At 48.1% G+C, this 16,402-nt stretch overlaps 1 protein-coding gene across 2 annotated transcripts in view; it reads right to left on the bottom strand.

Moving 5' to 3' along the window:
• The window catches only part of LOC149350274 (uncharacterized), a 297,408-nt gene that overhangs the window by 74,904 nt on the left and 206,102 nt on the right, over positions 1–16,402 (bottom strand). The gene's annotated exons all lie outside the window — the stretch shown is intronic.

Genomic DNA, 16,402 nt, shown 5'->3' with positions numbered 1-16,402 from the left:
CGGAAAAAACCCAGGCCCAAATGTTACGGGAAAAGTAAATGTCATTCTTGATGAACTTCAGCAAATAAAAGATGCTGGCAAGGTACGCGACGTTACCCTTTCAGACCTGAATAAGAAGCTTTCAAAATCGGGCGAGGTCTTGGAGTTAACCAAAGAGAACGAATCAAAAATACAAATGCTTCAAGAAATGGCGCAACATTTGGAAGAAGCTTTGTTGACTCAAAATAAAAAAAAAAAAAAACTTGTTGACTTCGAAGACCGAGCTTGCAAAAACAACCTTTTAGTTTTCAGTATTCAGGAAACCCCTGACGAAACAAGACAGGCTCTTGAAAATGAAGTTGTCTGCTAGGTTTTGAAAGAAAAGCTTAGCGCTAGTGTCAGGCCATAGGTAGGCCATAGAATCATAGGATTAGTCGGCCGGACAAGGGTAAGACAAGACTTATGATTGCCCGCCTGTAAACTTATGAACAGATATCTCTGTTTAACTGCTTGAAACTCAAAGATACCGGAATATCACTATCTGACGAATATTCTCAAGAAACCTTGCAGATAAGAAAGAAACTGCGGCCGTCTGTTTTAGGTTTAGTCGTCAAGATGAAAAACAATGCCAAGAACTGCAAAAACCTACTGCGTAAGAATAATAATAAAATTTTCGACGTTCTCGTATACTAAATAGGAGCATGCACTGAAGGTCCTTCGTTTTATTTGCTTGATTGCGCGAAGTGTGTGCAATAAACCGGAACAGCTTGAATGCATTGTGCGGTAATATGATCCTCGTCAGCACAGAAACATGGCTTTACGCTGATATCCAGGATTTTTCATATTCCCACCTTCATATTGGTGTTATCTGCAGCTAAGGTGGTGATACAAAAGGTGGCAGTGCTGCAATTCTTGTGAAATGAGGACTTTCACCTTTTCCGCTGCCAGAAGTTGAAAACGTTCACAAAACAGTTGTCTGCAAAAGTTGGATTCAGCGGCAACACAGTCATTATTGTGGGAGTTTACAGGCCAGCTGAATCCACACCGGAATCCTTGTTAAAACTCTGTGACCACTACTGAATAGTTAACTTTTAAACTATTACCGTTGGACTTCATAATTATTAGAGGCATGTAGTCCACCGTAAGTAATAATGCCACACTGCTGACACTCTGCAGGTGCCACCTGGTGGCCGAAACTTGGCTCCCAGCGCGTGGCGGAGCGTCGTCTTCGTCTAGCTTGTGCTTGGCGGTTCGGAGCCTCGTCTGAGAATACGGCTGTGCTTCCCGCTCCCTGGTGACATTTGGTGGAGCCGTGCTGGGTACCGTCCCATGTACGCTGACCCCGACGACAGCCGTGACGCTTCTCCCCAACGCGCGGACACCACACCCGTCCACAAAGCGAGCCGTCGCCTGCGAGGCCTGCTCCCTGGTGACAATATCATAGTCCTTCAACAGCATTGAAGGACTATGGTAATATCCATATCAGTTTTAGAATTTCTAAAACGCGGTTACCATCGGCGCTGTGGCCCAGCAGATTCTGCCTACATCGCGCCAAAATACACGCTGTTTGAGAAGCTTGCAGGCAAAGCAACCTCTCTAGTGCATCTAACTCGTCGAGATAGCCAAAATTTGTTGGGCCACAGCACCGAGGGTAATCGCATTTTCGAAATTATAAATACTGATATGGACATTCCTTACGGTGGGCTACATGCCTCTTAATAATTAAGTAGCCCAAAAGTAACATTTAAAAAGATAATTATTCAATATTAGTTAACAAGCCTGTTAGTTAGCTTGCCTTAGCTGCATTCTGATGTAGTTCAACGCTGACAATGCTATGCCGAAACAGTCACTCTTCTAACTCAAAAAGCCTATTTTTAAAAATTGTGTAAAATTTTACGAGAAATAGCCTGTATAAAACGGAGGCTAAGGCGCCGCAGAAAATTAAAGCCCGTTGACGACGAAGCGGTTAAAGAACTAAAAACTATAGCCTCGAATGTAAGACGCGAGAGCCCCAGGAACCTATATACACTGAAATTCCTGGCAGTCCCTGGGGTACAAGTGTTATCGACGGATCGGGCAGGCAGCGGTAGGAAACAATCTCGTTACAGACAGCGGGCAAATAGCGCGAATGGGCAGTTCTCATTTTCAAAGCGTGTTTTCTAAGTCGGAAAATTATTGTGATGCCACTCCCGCAATAGATATGGGCCAGGCACTCTATTCATATCCTCGGAGGGTGTAGCTGAACTGCTTTTACGGTTAGATGCGAAAAAGTCAACAGGTCCAGATAAAATTTCAGCCGTTTTTCTTAAGAGGTACGCACAGCTGATAGGTTAATTTCTTATCATAGCATTGAATAAGTACTTAAAATATGGTAAGGTGGCGATCGATTGGCTCCTGACTTGTGTTGTTCCAGTTGTTTAAAACATTTGACCGGCAGAAGTCAATAATTACCGACCTATTCACACTTATGTATATTTCCGGCAAGATGCTGGGGCATATTGTGGTGAAATAAAATTTAACTACCTTTTTGGATAAGCATAATATCGTAAATAAAGCGCAACAAGCGGTTCCGGCGGGGCTTTTTTGCCAACACGCATAAAAAGTGACCATTATTGAATTCACTAAAGTTCAAGGTAAGAATGATGAGGTAGACATTATATTTCTAGACTTCTCCAAACCATTGACAGAGTGTCTCACAATGAATTGGTCATAAAGACGAAAAAAATTGGTATACCTTCCGAAATAATAAACTGGGCTATACTTTAACAATATGCAGATGTAGATGGCGCGTGCTCTAGAAATTTAGATGTTTACTCGGGAGTACTGTATAAGTATATGCGTTGTCCATTTTGGCACCTGCTTTGTTAATAGGAATGCTATTTTTTCATGGTCAGAGTTTTTGTACTATAAAGTTCTTATTCTGCCTCTCCTGCTTGGACCGTATTTGGTCTGCACTATGTGATAAATAAAAATAAAATAAATAGATTACTGTTTTTGTTATCGGGTGTTGTAAACTGCGGACTTCTTAGCCTTTGCTGGTGTATATGTTTTTTTTTCATTGCAGCATTATGTTTTCTGGCTGAAGTTTAAGCCAGTTACTTTTTTTTGCATTGCTTCTTTTTTCGTCCTGAACTACTGATGCGCCTCTCGCTGTTGTCCTTAGACTGTTGTTCAAGGCCAGTCAAGTTGCCTTTATCTACGTTTTCCTTATATTCCCCAAAAATTATGCATTTATGGAAATAAAGGCAAATCAGTTGAAAGGAATGAGTCTTCTTCTATGAGTCATTTTTTATATACCTCACATTATTACATATTTCAATTACATTAATTACAATCTGAATTTTCGTTCCCTAGATCTCCAGATGAGCAGTTTGTTTCATAGAAGACAGAGGCAAACGTACGCTGAGCTGAAACTAAGCACCGGACCGAAAGTGCTTATCATGGCGTTCTGCTTGTTCCGGGATTACGCCACTTCCTATGGCAACCGCAGTTTTCTCGCATTTTAATCTGACTGCCATCAAATGTGTCACAAGGTGCTCCAACCCGAGCTTAACGCTCACTTCCCTTCCACGAAAGCCATCCCTATAGTTAGCATTTTCTTGCGTAATTCTTGCGCTAAAATAGACCTGACCAACCCATATACGGTGGAAACCGGAATCATGGACTGCACACTTGAGGCACATTTCCTCATGTGGTCACAACAGAGTTTGAGCAGAGCGCAAAGAAATGCCAGCGGCGCTTCATTCAACCCAGGCGTGTGGTAAATGTTCAAGAGTATTTTATCGGGCCATGGCCCTATATATTACCTTTCTGTTTCGCAGTCGACTGCCTTAACCAGAATTCGCAGTAGCACGGGGAGGGAATTCTCGAGTGTGCACTCGTTCGCTCTGCATCATATATACGGAGATGTGCTTCCAACTTCCACTGACACGATTTGACTTTGATACGAGGCGGCTCATACGCAAGCAGTGGCCGACAGTTCCGGATAGGATGGTGCAGAGCTATCGACAGAGCACATATTTTAGGTTGCCTCGCTGAATTTCACTGCTACGAAGAGAAGCTTGCTGGATAGCGGTCTCGGTGCTGACCTCGACGCCAATGAGTTGCCGTGGAACGCGTCAGGTTGAGTCATTTATTTCGTATTTGTTTTCCAGAGGAGGTGCGCTTCTTTTTGAACTGTAGTGAATGCGTAAACCTCGGGCATGAACAAAAACAGAAAAGAAGGCAGCGTGCATATTTGCCGGAACGCGTCCAAAACCCGCTCGCCATATTCAAATGGCCCTGTCAGTGAATGCTGCCCCCGGTAAAAAAATAAACAGAAATGACACCGGCTCGTGTCCAACTTGTTCTTCCATTCGTATGCATATTCATGCTCGCTTACATATGCAGGAAGTAAGTGCTTCGTTTTCTCATGCTAATTACTACCGTGCACTGCGCGGATCGGGGAAAGCTGTCAGCCCGAGGAAGGCATCCGTGCAGCCCCTGATCGGAGGGCGACGCGAGAATGGCATGCAGGTGTCCCCGCATGAGAGGATATGCGTGGCAGGAGCGGTTTGAGCAGTGGTCATGCGCAGCGCGCATGGCTGAACTGAATAAACAGGCAAACGAATCGGCTTGAGCCTATAGAAATGAAATTCTCGCGATTATTCGCGTAGCTTTCGCGTTTACATTCACGTGGGCCCGTCGCAGCACAGGAATCCGGTGCAGCACGTTTATTTTAGCATTGGCAACTTTACGCGGCCTTTCACTTCCTGTCTGTTCATTTGTTTATTTGCTTTTGTACAATGCAGTACTGAAACGCTGGGGCCGCCGCCAGACGAGGTGGGCGCATTTTATTAAAAAAAAAATGCTTTTGTTTCTCCTGTTATAAACAATTGCCACGCATTTTACCATTCCCTTTGTTAACGAGTTATGCTTTTTTTTTTCTATTTTTCTGGCTGCTCCCTTCCAGCCAAGTAGATAAACGCTGGGCTTAAAATAAACGCGGAAGAACTAGGCTTACATTTCAAAGTTTCGCTTTTCAGTTCAGCTGTCGAGCGCAAAACACGTTTCAGAGTAATGCGCATTGCTTCTGGCCCGCTATTCCGACGATAGTCGCAAAAGAGAATTTTACTGCGTCCCTTGACATAACCCTGGTCTGAACGAGAGCAAGATATGAAAGCTGATGATTTGGTTTTCGGAATAATCTTTCTCGGATTGTTGCGGCCACTGGGCTCTGCGCGCTCAAGTGCCGTTAAGTTAACCAGTACGAGCTTTCTTAACTATAAAGTTACCTGTCCCCAGCTGAGCGAAAATTGTGGATCACGAGGTTTTATGGTTATTGCAAGCCTGGTTCGAATATCTGCTATATAATCATGCTTGTTTTTAACATCGGGAACAGTCATAGACAACATTTTATGAAATGCGTTTGCGCGAAAAAAAAAAAACGTTTTTGCGTTGCCTAGCAACCAATTCAGGTGCCGGTACTCGTTCAAGCGCATTGAGCACGTACCGTCTTTGTCAAAAGTAACCAGGCTTCATGCTTTGCTTCTAGTTTGTGTAGTGAAGCCTTTGTAGATTTCCTAAAGATCAAAAGGTGTTGGAAGGTAAAATACCATTTCAGCTTCAGAGAAGCTGTAAGGGTTGCACTGTACGAGCTATAAGCAAACTGTGCAGCCTAGTTACTTTTGACAAAGACGGTACGTCTCCTCAAACCTGCACGCTTTTCAGTGAACTGATTTCTTTGACCACACTGAAATATACATTTTTTTTTTCTGCGATCCTGCATCCCGTTAATTTTTGTCCCTGACGTTCCGCTTATGCTGCGAATTGCTATTCAGACGCTGGTTCAGACGTTCCCCCATTTGGTGTAGCAGTTTCTCAGTGACTGTCATGTAACCGCGGCAGAGCGTCTACTTCGCATGTAAGCCTGCTAGTGCCAGTTTGATTTCACCGTGGTGGGGTCCTGCTGCTGTGCACCCGAATCCAAAATCAACTGCTGAAAGGCAGCTGGCATAGGGCTGCATACGTGCGAAAACGTCGGCAAAAGATCACTCAGGTCGGAGCTGTTCAACGCTAGCCAGCTACCGACTACCAACGCTAGCCAGCGCTCTCTGGAAACACAGCCTATTAGGAGAGGTTAGTGTCCCGACATGTGAGGAATTGACAGTGTCATTAAAGGGAAGGTTTATCACTGATGGCTCGAACGGTGTCGTTTCAACATCGTTCACTGTCGAGCCCGAGTATAACGTAAAAGCCCTGCCTGCGCGGCACCTGACGCCCGCGTGCTCACATGCAGAGTAGTCCGGAATGCTCTGCGAGGAAGTCTAATGATTCCCGCCGAGGCGTGCCATTGATGGGCTTCGTTTTTACGTCCTTCCGTTTTAAACGACGTCGAGTACCCCTACAAATGAAGCACGCGTCGAACATATGTCGGAGATTTTGCGACGCGCACTGGCGGGCCCGATCATTACGGTCTATACGGGGAGGCCTCAAACCGATAGCGGCAGCGCTGCGTAACGAGAGGCGCGGGATACACTGCCTTGGCTCCTCCGGGAGAAGATCGGAAACAGTCCGCGGGCACGCGCTAAGAGCATCGACGGACGCGCAGAGAAATGCGCCATCAGCGCAGTCACTTGGCCCGGAGGGTGGGGGCGGCGGCGAACAGGAAATCGGCGCGAGACGGGCCTCGCGTGCTGCCGGCTCCTTTGTCTCCTACGCAGTACGCCGCCAGGAACTCAAGTAGCCCGCCGTCTATGAAGCCATTACGCGCTCCGCGGCGCCTCGCCGAGAATACGACCGCATTAGAATTCCTGAGGCAAGAAGAACAGCGGGGGCCTCTCTTTCTGAGCGGCGGCCGGAAAGAGCGCTCCCGCTGAACGGCTCCGCCGCAGCCCTCGCTGCCAAAGTACAATAGGCATTAGCGAGCGGCCCGGCCGGCCCTTTCTCTAGCCGCGATACTCCAAGAACAAAAAGAGCCCGGGCGCGGCGCGGGAGGGTCGGCGGGAAAGACGTGGATTGAGGGATGATGAACAGAAAATGTGCTTTGCATTAATTTTGTCGCAACACCTTTTGCTCGGCAGACGGCCTCGCTCTTGGCCCTTCGTCTTCGCGCATGCAGATGGGTGGTCGCCATCCTCCCCATCCTCTTCCGCTACTGGGTTGTATTTGCGCAGTTCCCTTGTTTTTCGTGCCCCTCTCGGCGAACGACGGAGGGGGAAAAAAAAAAAAAAGAAGGGAATTTCGTCGTGCCACATCTCGTTCCCTGTAATCCGTGGGAAGAGTTTATGCGGTATGATTAATGCCGTGGCGTTCCAGCAACCGAGTCGGAATGCCTTTTGAATTCTCAACAAGCAGGCAGCGTCGAAGGCTGATTTTTCCACTCGTCGGAACATCCGCAATTTTATGGGAGGACTCTGCACCGCAGGCAGAATTGCGCCTTTGAGTTGTGTTTTTATTTGCGTACCCCCTCTTTGTGGGCCGATTTTGTTCATGTTCACGCAAATAATAACCGCGTTAAAATTAACAAAATAAGGAATAATAGCAAAAGTGCTAACACTGTGGACGACTGCTTGTAGCGGCTGAAGTCTAGATGCTTTCTCGCGTTTTGGAATGATTTACTGTTTAGGTTTTTGTCACGCCAGGGGCCCATATGGTGAACCACAAAGAACTTTCCAGTAATGGAAATTCTTAACACGGTTTAACGCTTATTTATAAGCAGCCAATTCTCGCATTCCAAGGTGTGCTACGAATATTCATTCTTGTTGCAACAACGACTTGCGCTTTTCTGTTTTTATTGTCAGGTGTTGGACGACGAAAGTCTATGCAAAGCATGCGTTTCTGTCGTGCTCGTTTTTTCTAGCTGTTTCTAATAGTTCGACGCGACGTATACTCAAACCAGAACTATAATTGCGCAAAAACACAGTTGCACGTTCACGCTCAAGGAAGTTTATTTTCTGCACCAGGAATGCTACTATAGAGTCATTGCAACCTTGCGCTAGTCCTAAAGGATAGCGTTACTAATGAAATGAACTGGCTCATGCTTTGCAGGTCTTATTGCACGTTAATATCTTCCAAACTGCAGGCCACAGGTTCAGCGATTCTGTAATGATGATGATGATGATGTCATCCGGCTTAATGTTGGCGGCTTAATGGTGAGCTCGTGCTAAAAGAAATAGAAGTTTATAGCGAGCAGGCTTTAAGGCTGATTTGGTTGTCTTGCAGCAATTCCACGCAAGCATCCAGACAGCATTCTATGTCTCCGCGAAACACTCTATCATATAAAGTCGTTGCAACGGATGGCGGGCATGATGTAATTTTCCACAGGACACCCGGTCAGTGCACCACAGCACCCCCGAAACGGGCTTGCCAAATCTGCTCACGAAGACGACGATGGCAATGCGTCGGATCCTGCACTTAAAAACTTATTTCCAACCCATTGTCCGCAACGCACTGCAAACTGTCAAACACGCACCCTACTCAATTTTTCTTTGAACTGGCAGGTCAATCCTGTTGCCCCCACCGTTTCGCAACTCTCAATACCTCTTGGCGCATCGTTTCGCCGTCCTCCGCTGGATGCCGCTTCTACGAGGCACTTTTATTGCGAATCAGGACAGCTTCTTCTCCAGAGTGTCCGTGCGCTGCTCTCGTCGACACCGTTGCGCAGAGATGATATAAAACTGCTATTTATATTTAAGACCCTCGAGCTGAAATCGGCTGCAAACACTGGGCCTTTCGGCTCGTCGGCAGGCCCCGCCTTTCGTCACATCGAAGGAACGCTACCAAATCGTGTCAAACCTACGGCAGCAGCACCGTTGCCGGAGGTTCGGGCGCTGTTAGTGTGTACGTGGAACTGCAAGTAAACGGCGCAAAGATCTGAAATGATCAAAGCGCACTGACGGCGTACGTGTTGCGCAATTATAAATTTTTTCTCAGGATTGAAGCTACAAACTTCATCTAACGCTTGCCTGTGACTCGCGGGCTTTTGTGTGCACCTCGAAATCGCTCAGTCTGGTTCGTAATGATGGTTTGGTTTGTTGGGGTTTAACGTCCCGAAGCAACTCAGGCTATGAGGGACGCCGTAGTGAAGGGCTCCGGAAATTTCGACCACCTGGGGTTCTTTAACGTGCACTGACATCGCACAGCACACGGGCGTCTAGAATTTTGCCTCCATCGAAATTCAGCCGCCGCGGCCGGGATCGACCCCACGTCTTTCGGGTCAGCAGCCGAGCGCCGTAACCACTGAGCCACCGCGGCGGATATTCGTAATGATGAACGTTACTGTTGTACAGTACATTCCATTGCCTTTATTCTTCTGTGTGCTTCAGTTTTCGCGTGACGTCTTGTTCTCGCGGAGGCCAGTATCTCCCTTTCTGTTCATTCTTGAGCTGAAATAAAGAAGGTCAGTCGCGAAAGCGAGCCAAACGAGATGTGACCCACTAAAATCTTTCTTTCCCAATATGGAGTCTCGAAGGTGCACCGTCAGGCAGCGCTGTCTCCGTCATCGTTCTTATCCCATGATACGGAGCCGGCCTGAGACCCACCCCAACCTGTGACCCCCCCCCCAAGACGTCCATTACGCAACAAATGAACCGAGCAAATCAGCGCAGCACAGCCGTTTTTAGCTCCCGCGCCGATCGTTGGAGCCGCGGGGACTCAACTGGCGGCGGCAGCGGGGCGGTGGGAGTGCGCCACACCACCACACAGTTCGATTTGAATTCGGCTAATGAGCTGGGCGACGCGGGAGAAGAAGGAAGTTTCTCTGGAAACCGGCCGAAAGCACACAAACACTCGTGTCACACATGCGCGCGCACGCTTACGCGGAGGAAAAAAAAAATAACAAAAGAAGCGCTCCCCCCTGACTCAGACCGTGCTCTAATGACCATCTCCTCGATTCAGCCCCTTCTCCTCCCCCCACTTCCTCTCTTGCGCTTCCATCTTTCTGTGCTTTTTCAGTTTGCTTCACTTCTTGTTCCGTTGTCGCATTATCGGAGCTATCAAGTGGGCTTCAAAAAGTGCAGCCATGCAGGCCGCTAAAGAGCCGGGAAAAGCCAAGGTGGCGAGTGAAAATGTTTCCCTCTCTGTCTCGCTTACATGCTGTTTCTGTTATTTTTATTTTATTTTTTTTCACACTGCGATCTTACGCTTTCCCTAGAGTAATTAGGTCTGGTTAAAGGGACGCTTGGGAAGTTGAACGATTTGTCAGCAAGTCGCTCGCTATGTGGTTGCTCGCTTGATCGATTATTAATGAATGCTTCGAGAACCAGGGTAATGTGGGAGGATATAGACTATTTTTCTCTCTCGAACGATTTGCAATTATGAGCGAGAAATGTCCTCGCAAAACACATTGTGCTTGTAACAACGCTTTGAGATACAATCAAGAACCACTCCAAGAGCAGCAGTAAAGCTAGAATGGAAAGCTGTATATTTGTATTCTTTTGTTTATTTCCATACAGAAAAATGTTCGAATGTTAGGTAAAAGATGCACAGAGTAGCTTGGAAGCCCTCAGTCTCTGTACAATGGCAGCAGGGCAGAGCGTACATATACATAAAGTTATGCATAACAAAGACAACAAATAAATGAATGAGCTATTTAATATTTGCAGTAAAGTAAGGGCACTGGACACATTGTTTCGATTTCACACTGTATATCGTTCTCTCAAATGTTCATGGCTGGTAAGTAGCTGTTCCTGGTCTTGAACTGAACGCTCGGTAGCAGGTGGGAGGACAGGCGGAATTAATCAACTCGAAATGGAAAAGTTGTGTAAGGCGAGCCCATTTGAGATAATGCTTGAAACAAACAAACAAACAAACAAACAAACAAACAAACAAACAAACAAACAAACAAACAAACAAACAAACAAACATGATTGTTGTGATTTTGTAACTTCTGAATTGTAATTCCTGTAATTGTGTTTAAATTTATGTGTTTACAATTTTGCAATTCGTAATTTTTATGTAATTTTTGTCTTTACGTTTGATTTTTACGCGCTACAAAGTGTTACAGTTGTGTCAAAAACTAGGTTCTGTTCATGCTTCCTTTATTTCTTTAGTATTACTGCTTGGTTTTTCTTTCTTTTTTTTAAGCTTTGCTGGTATGCTGTTATGCTGTCTGCATATTTTTCCTGTACAACTTCTATCTATTTTTGGGGAGGCGAGAGCTCGTCAAGCTACATCCCTAGCTTTTTCTCTCTGCCTCCCTCATCCTTGTGATGAAAAATAAAAGCATTATTATTATTATTATTATTATTATTATTATTATTATTATTATTATTATTATTATTATTATTATTATTATTACATATAAGCAGTTAATGAGGGCGCGACCATTTCGCTTCACGCGATGCTGCATTAACGATTCTGGTGGCCTCCTGACTCACGTATTAAAACGAAGATGTCCCGATCACTGAATAATGCGTTCCTGCTACTTCCCCACAAAATTAAAGGGACACCGAATTCAAATAGGAGCTCGCCTGTGCTGATGCGGTGCCGGGTTCCAATCGCAAAGAGACCCCTCTAACCGAAAGCGGAGCTTTTATAAGCCATACAAGAACGAAAACGAAATACAGATGTCGCCATCAGCGGCCGGTCCCGCAAGTAAACTGCGTGCATCGACACCGATATTTGGCGGATCGCGGAGGGTACGCTTCAGCGCCATTCACCACAAAATGCCGACAACCGTTGAAGGAAGCCAACAATTTTTGGAATTTGCCCACTTAGAAAGGGATGATCGAGGCTTCTAGTGGGCCCTTCAAAATAAAAGAAACGAGAGAAAGTGGCCTCAAGAACGTTGATGGAAGCCTATTGAACAGCGCTAACAGACAGGACGGAAGAGAAGAACAGACACAAGCGCTTGTGTCTGTGTTCTTTTCTCCGTCCTGTCTGTTAGCGCTGTTCAATCGGTTTCCATCAACATGCACCAACCAGCTCGAGTAAGCCCTCTTCCTTGAGAACATTCACTCTAATCACTGGACGCGTAGAGCAGCAAGACTACGACAAGGCCAGCAGCCTGCCTCGACTGCAGAGCAGGAGTGGCAAGATCCCACGCAGACCTCACTCACGCACCGTGACGCACTGAGCTGGCGAGCCACGCGGCACGAGCAGTGCGTCTGCGGCCGGGTGGGAAGAAGAGAGTTCCTCGGACCCCTCGTTGGAAGGCAGAACACGTGTCTGCTAGCGGGGCCCGACTGCTTGGACATCCCGGCGGGACATCTGTGGGACTCTCGCTTTACGTTTCCGCGTCGCCAGTGTAGCTCTGTGTCGTTGTGAACTCGTGCGTCGCTTGCTCGGTGTTGGTCCTCTTTCTCTTGCCCCGTCGCCCGAGAAGTACGTGTCACGCACTCAACTACCGGCAACGCCTTTTGCTTAATTTTTTTTTTTTTGCGTTCAGCAGGAGCGCACTGTCGGGAACGCAACCAAACTTCTAAATGCTTCACTCGAGATGAGTTTTTCGAGTGAAATCTTGAGTGAATGCAGTGTGCGAAGGAAACGACGAGGGTAATGTTAAAGAGCTTTTAGCCGCCGCGGTGGCTTAGTGGTTATGGCGCTCGGCTGCTGACCCGAAAGACGCCAGTTCGATTCCGGCCGCGGCGGTCGAATTTCGATGGAGGCGAAATTCTAGAGGCCCGTGTACTGTGCGATGTCAGTGCACGTTAAGGAACCCTGGGTGGTCGAAATTTCCGGAGCCCTTCACTACGGCGTCTCTCATAGCCTGAGTCGCTTTGGGACATTAAACCCCATAAACCAAACCAAACCAAAGATCTTTTTTTTCTGGGGGGGGGAGGCTGCCATTCATGCATTCAGTGATCATCTTCCAAATTCGAAGATAAATAGTTACAGAGTAAACACTTCTAGCGCTGTACAGCGAATTTTTTTTTCTTTCTCCGCGGCGGCCCAGACCACATAAAAGAACATACGAAGCACGGAAGCGTGACCTGTTGCCGTCACAACGTAAGCTAATTAAGAGCAGATTTACGCTAGGGGGCAGGAAAATAATTGCTTCAGACATGCGTACGCACACGCTCGCACGCATACACGCACGCACATGCAGCGTACAGGAATCACAAGTCGACATGGCAATAGTTGAAAAAGCTGCTTCATCTATGCCTCCTGCACACTCGAGGTGGGCCCACAGACCTGTCCTGTGTAATTCTTGCCGTTCCTGCTTATTTGATACTATCCGGTGTTGCGTCCTTTGCATTTTGCGCCTCCATTTTCTAACCGACAAACTAGCCATTATGTTCGAGCGTGTACAGCCGCGTGATGGGGGATTCGCGTGTTGTATATTGGACTGTCAGCCGGCCAACCGGCACGTGAATCAGCGGCATTTCGCTTTAAAAGACCGTTATTGGTTCTTCCCTTCCATTTATGCTCACTCACCCATTCCCTCTATGAAATATCCGCATTTCTAACAAGAACGCGGCCACAGTCATCTGGGAGCGTGCGCACCTTGCGCGGCATATCTCGCGGTAAACCATGCATGTAGCATGCCGTTCGTAAACGAGCGCGCCGGACCCGCTGTACCCTGAAAAGAAAACTTGAAATTCTAAGCCGGGGCGTTCCGCATTTCAGCCCAACTGTACACGCTGGGAGCAGTTTGAGATCGACCGCCTTTTCCTTCCGACGTGCGGCGGCATTTCAAAGTGGACTGAATTGATAACGGGGATACCGAAGTTAAATTAAAAGGCGAGACAAGCAACGATAGCCGCGATTCAAGGGGTCGCTTTCAGACCGGATCAAACTGTGCACCATAGCGACGGCCTAAAGCGCGTGTCGACCACAATGGCGCGCACTGAATAGATACGTACAGGCCTGAGCGTCGTAGGGCCCGCATTTGTTGCGTGCACGTGTTTCCTTTTCTAGTTAAATTGAATGTGCATTTGAAAGCCTTGTTCTCGCAGTAAACAATGAAGCAAATAAGTAGTGGGCTGGAGCGGTCTTTTCTTCCTTTATTCTTCACGGGTATCAGTGACCTGTGCAAGGCATTATGTCATTATTTGCGCATTCAAAAGAACCGTTTTGTTCCGGTACTGTCTCTCGCAAAAACTAAACTAAGAGTTAGCATTTGTTACGGTTTTCCTCTTGTCCATTCTTTTGAATTCCTTTCAGCAGAACGAGTCACGTTCAGCGCGAGAATACATTGAAACTTTCTTTTGCGTATAGGGCAGGAAAAAAAAAAAAATTGGAAAGCAGATTTGGTTTCTCGTTTTCTGTAGCATGTATTTTTCATTTGTACTTCACATGGCTTTCGACATGAGGCCCATGGGTCTCACCGCTGCGGGGCACCGTTCAGCAACAGCAATCTTCCGCTTATAGAATAACAATGAGTTGACCGCTATGCGTACTGCTTTTGTGACAGGACAAGCAAAGCCAGTGATTACAATTATATGCGGTAAAAACAACAGGGAGAAAGACGTACGTGCGGAGATAGAATGGCTAAAAGCGTGCGTAATGGGGCAGGTAACTGATGAAGAGCGCAGCATAAAATGCGGACGTCTGTGTACTGAAATATTGAAATATACCTGCGCTGAAAAGACACGGACTGAAAGATAGAGACACACACACACAGCGCTGGACTGTCTGTACCAGTCTGTGTACGATTGCAACGAAAAGACTACAAAAGCAAATGATGCCTAGATAGTCCGCTCTGAATGGAAATACTTTCCGCTTTAAATAAACTCTCACTAAGGTTCGCAACATGATCTGCATGCGAATAGTTACGGCAATTTCTGGACCTCACCAAAAAATATCAGAACGAAATCAGGGACGACAACGGAACTAACCCTGTATTTTGTGGCCGCTAGCACGCTCAGGTGACTGGAGGCAAAATTTTTACTGGTATGCATAAATCAGGTGTAGTTTTCAAACAATATTAAAATAATTTCACGTCTGAGTTTAATAGTGTCAAACTGGTAGTAAATCATCCACCGTGGACCACCTGTGCGGGTCCTCGCACGTCACAAAACGACAACTGCAACGCACTGATGTCTCCTTACAGCCGTTTTTCCAGCACTGCAAGCATGAGAACTTGCCGACTACATTTATGTCTGCACTATCGCTCCCTTTTCTCCCTTGCTTCTCCAGTAAGAGCGGAAATTTCCTCATCCAGCCCCAGAAGAAAATGGGAAGCCGTCTCGGCACGCAGCGAAGCCCGCACAGCGAATCAGGGTCACTCCCGCTGTATGCGCCGCGTGTCTGCTCCTGATGCACTAGCACGATGACCGAAGAAACGTGCGAGGGCAGCTCCGTGGAAATTCCGAGCTCGGAGACATTCTTAGGGCGCGCCAGCTGCATCCAGGAAACCGCGGGTCGGTGCGGGGAGTGCTGCGAGCATACGCTGGATGTCATCTCGAGCGGAGCGCCGCGGCCGCAGAGGCTGGACCCGCGTGCGCGCATTCCGTCGCGGCCTCACGGAGAGAGGGAGCAAGGGCTTGTGACCAGGACACCGCGGCCTTTGTGCGGGACGGCCCGGGGCTATGAAAAGCGGCTCGAAGAAAAGCGCGGGGCGCTATTGTGCGAATGAGCCCCGGAGCGGGAGTCGCGGTATGTGCGGCACGTTGGCTCCTCCGGCAGGACGCCCCTGACGATGACGCCGCCGCTGCAGTTGTCATCGCGTGAGGGACTCGGGACGGCCCCGATCCGTTTCGGCGACGTGACCGGCAAGTGAACGCTGTCCCGCGCGCGATCGTTACCGGCCACGCGCTCCGCCACGGAGAAGGGCGCTCCGGCGGCGCCGGGCGCCTTTTGGCGCGCGGCTCGAGTGCTGCGCTTCCTGGTCGGGCGCCGGCTTCTCTCCAGGAACGGCGCCGCGCTTAATGAATTCGGCTCGTCGGACACGACTATTTGCGGGGGGCCCTGCGCCTCTTGTCGCCGCCAGCAGCAGCGAAAGGCCGGGCGTCGTCCGCTCGCCTTGTTACTGCCACCCTGATTGCATCGGGCCGCGACGCCGGCGTCGGATGCTTCCCAGGAGAGACATGCCGGGACAGCTCTCCGCGCCAGACCGCAGGCCGGAGGAGGTGCTAAAGCGCCCAAAGCGGCCTCCGCCCGCCAAGGGGTGCCAAGGCGTTCTCCGGAACACGCGTCCCTTTCTTTCGGGGACGACGGAGACGGCCGTAAAGTTTTGTTACCGCCGTGGCTCGGGCGTGTTTCGCGTAGCGTGAGCTTTGTCTTCGTTTCCCGCGGTTCAGTGCGCAGTGACGCCGCCGCAAAATGAAGCCATTTCAGACATGTTTGTAGCCCAACAGACCCGTGAGTGTACGTGCGTCGTCACGAGCACTGCTTTGAGCAGGATCAGAGCGGCTGTAATTTGTGAGCCAGTGCTAATGCTCTTGGGAGCTTTTGTTTTCTAAGAGAAAGTAACTTGTGGTACGTCGTAAAATGTTCGGCCGTCTGTAAAGCAGTAGGTGTGACTGCGCTTTGGGAATAAACTCACGCCCAACAGTGCTAT

Source organism: Amblyomma mixtum, chromosome 3 (assembly GCF_055824585.1).
Source record: "Amblyomma mixtum isolate Tamu chromosome 3, ASM5582458v1, whole genome shotgun sequence".
Taxonomy (NCBI): domain Eukaryota; kingdom Metazoa; phylum Arthropoda; class Arachnida; order Ixodida; family Ixodidae; genus Amblyomma; species Amblyomma mixtum.
This window is presented reverse-complemented; position numbering and strand designations above follow the sequence as displayed.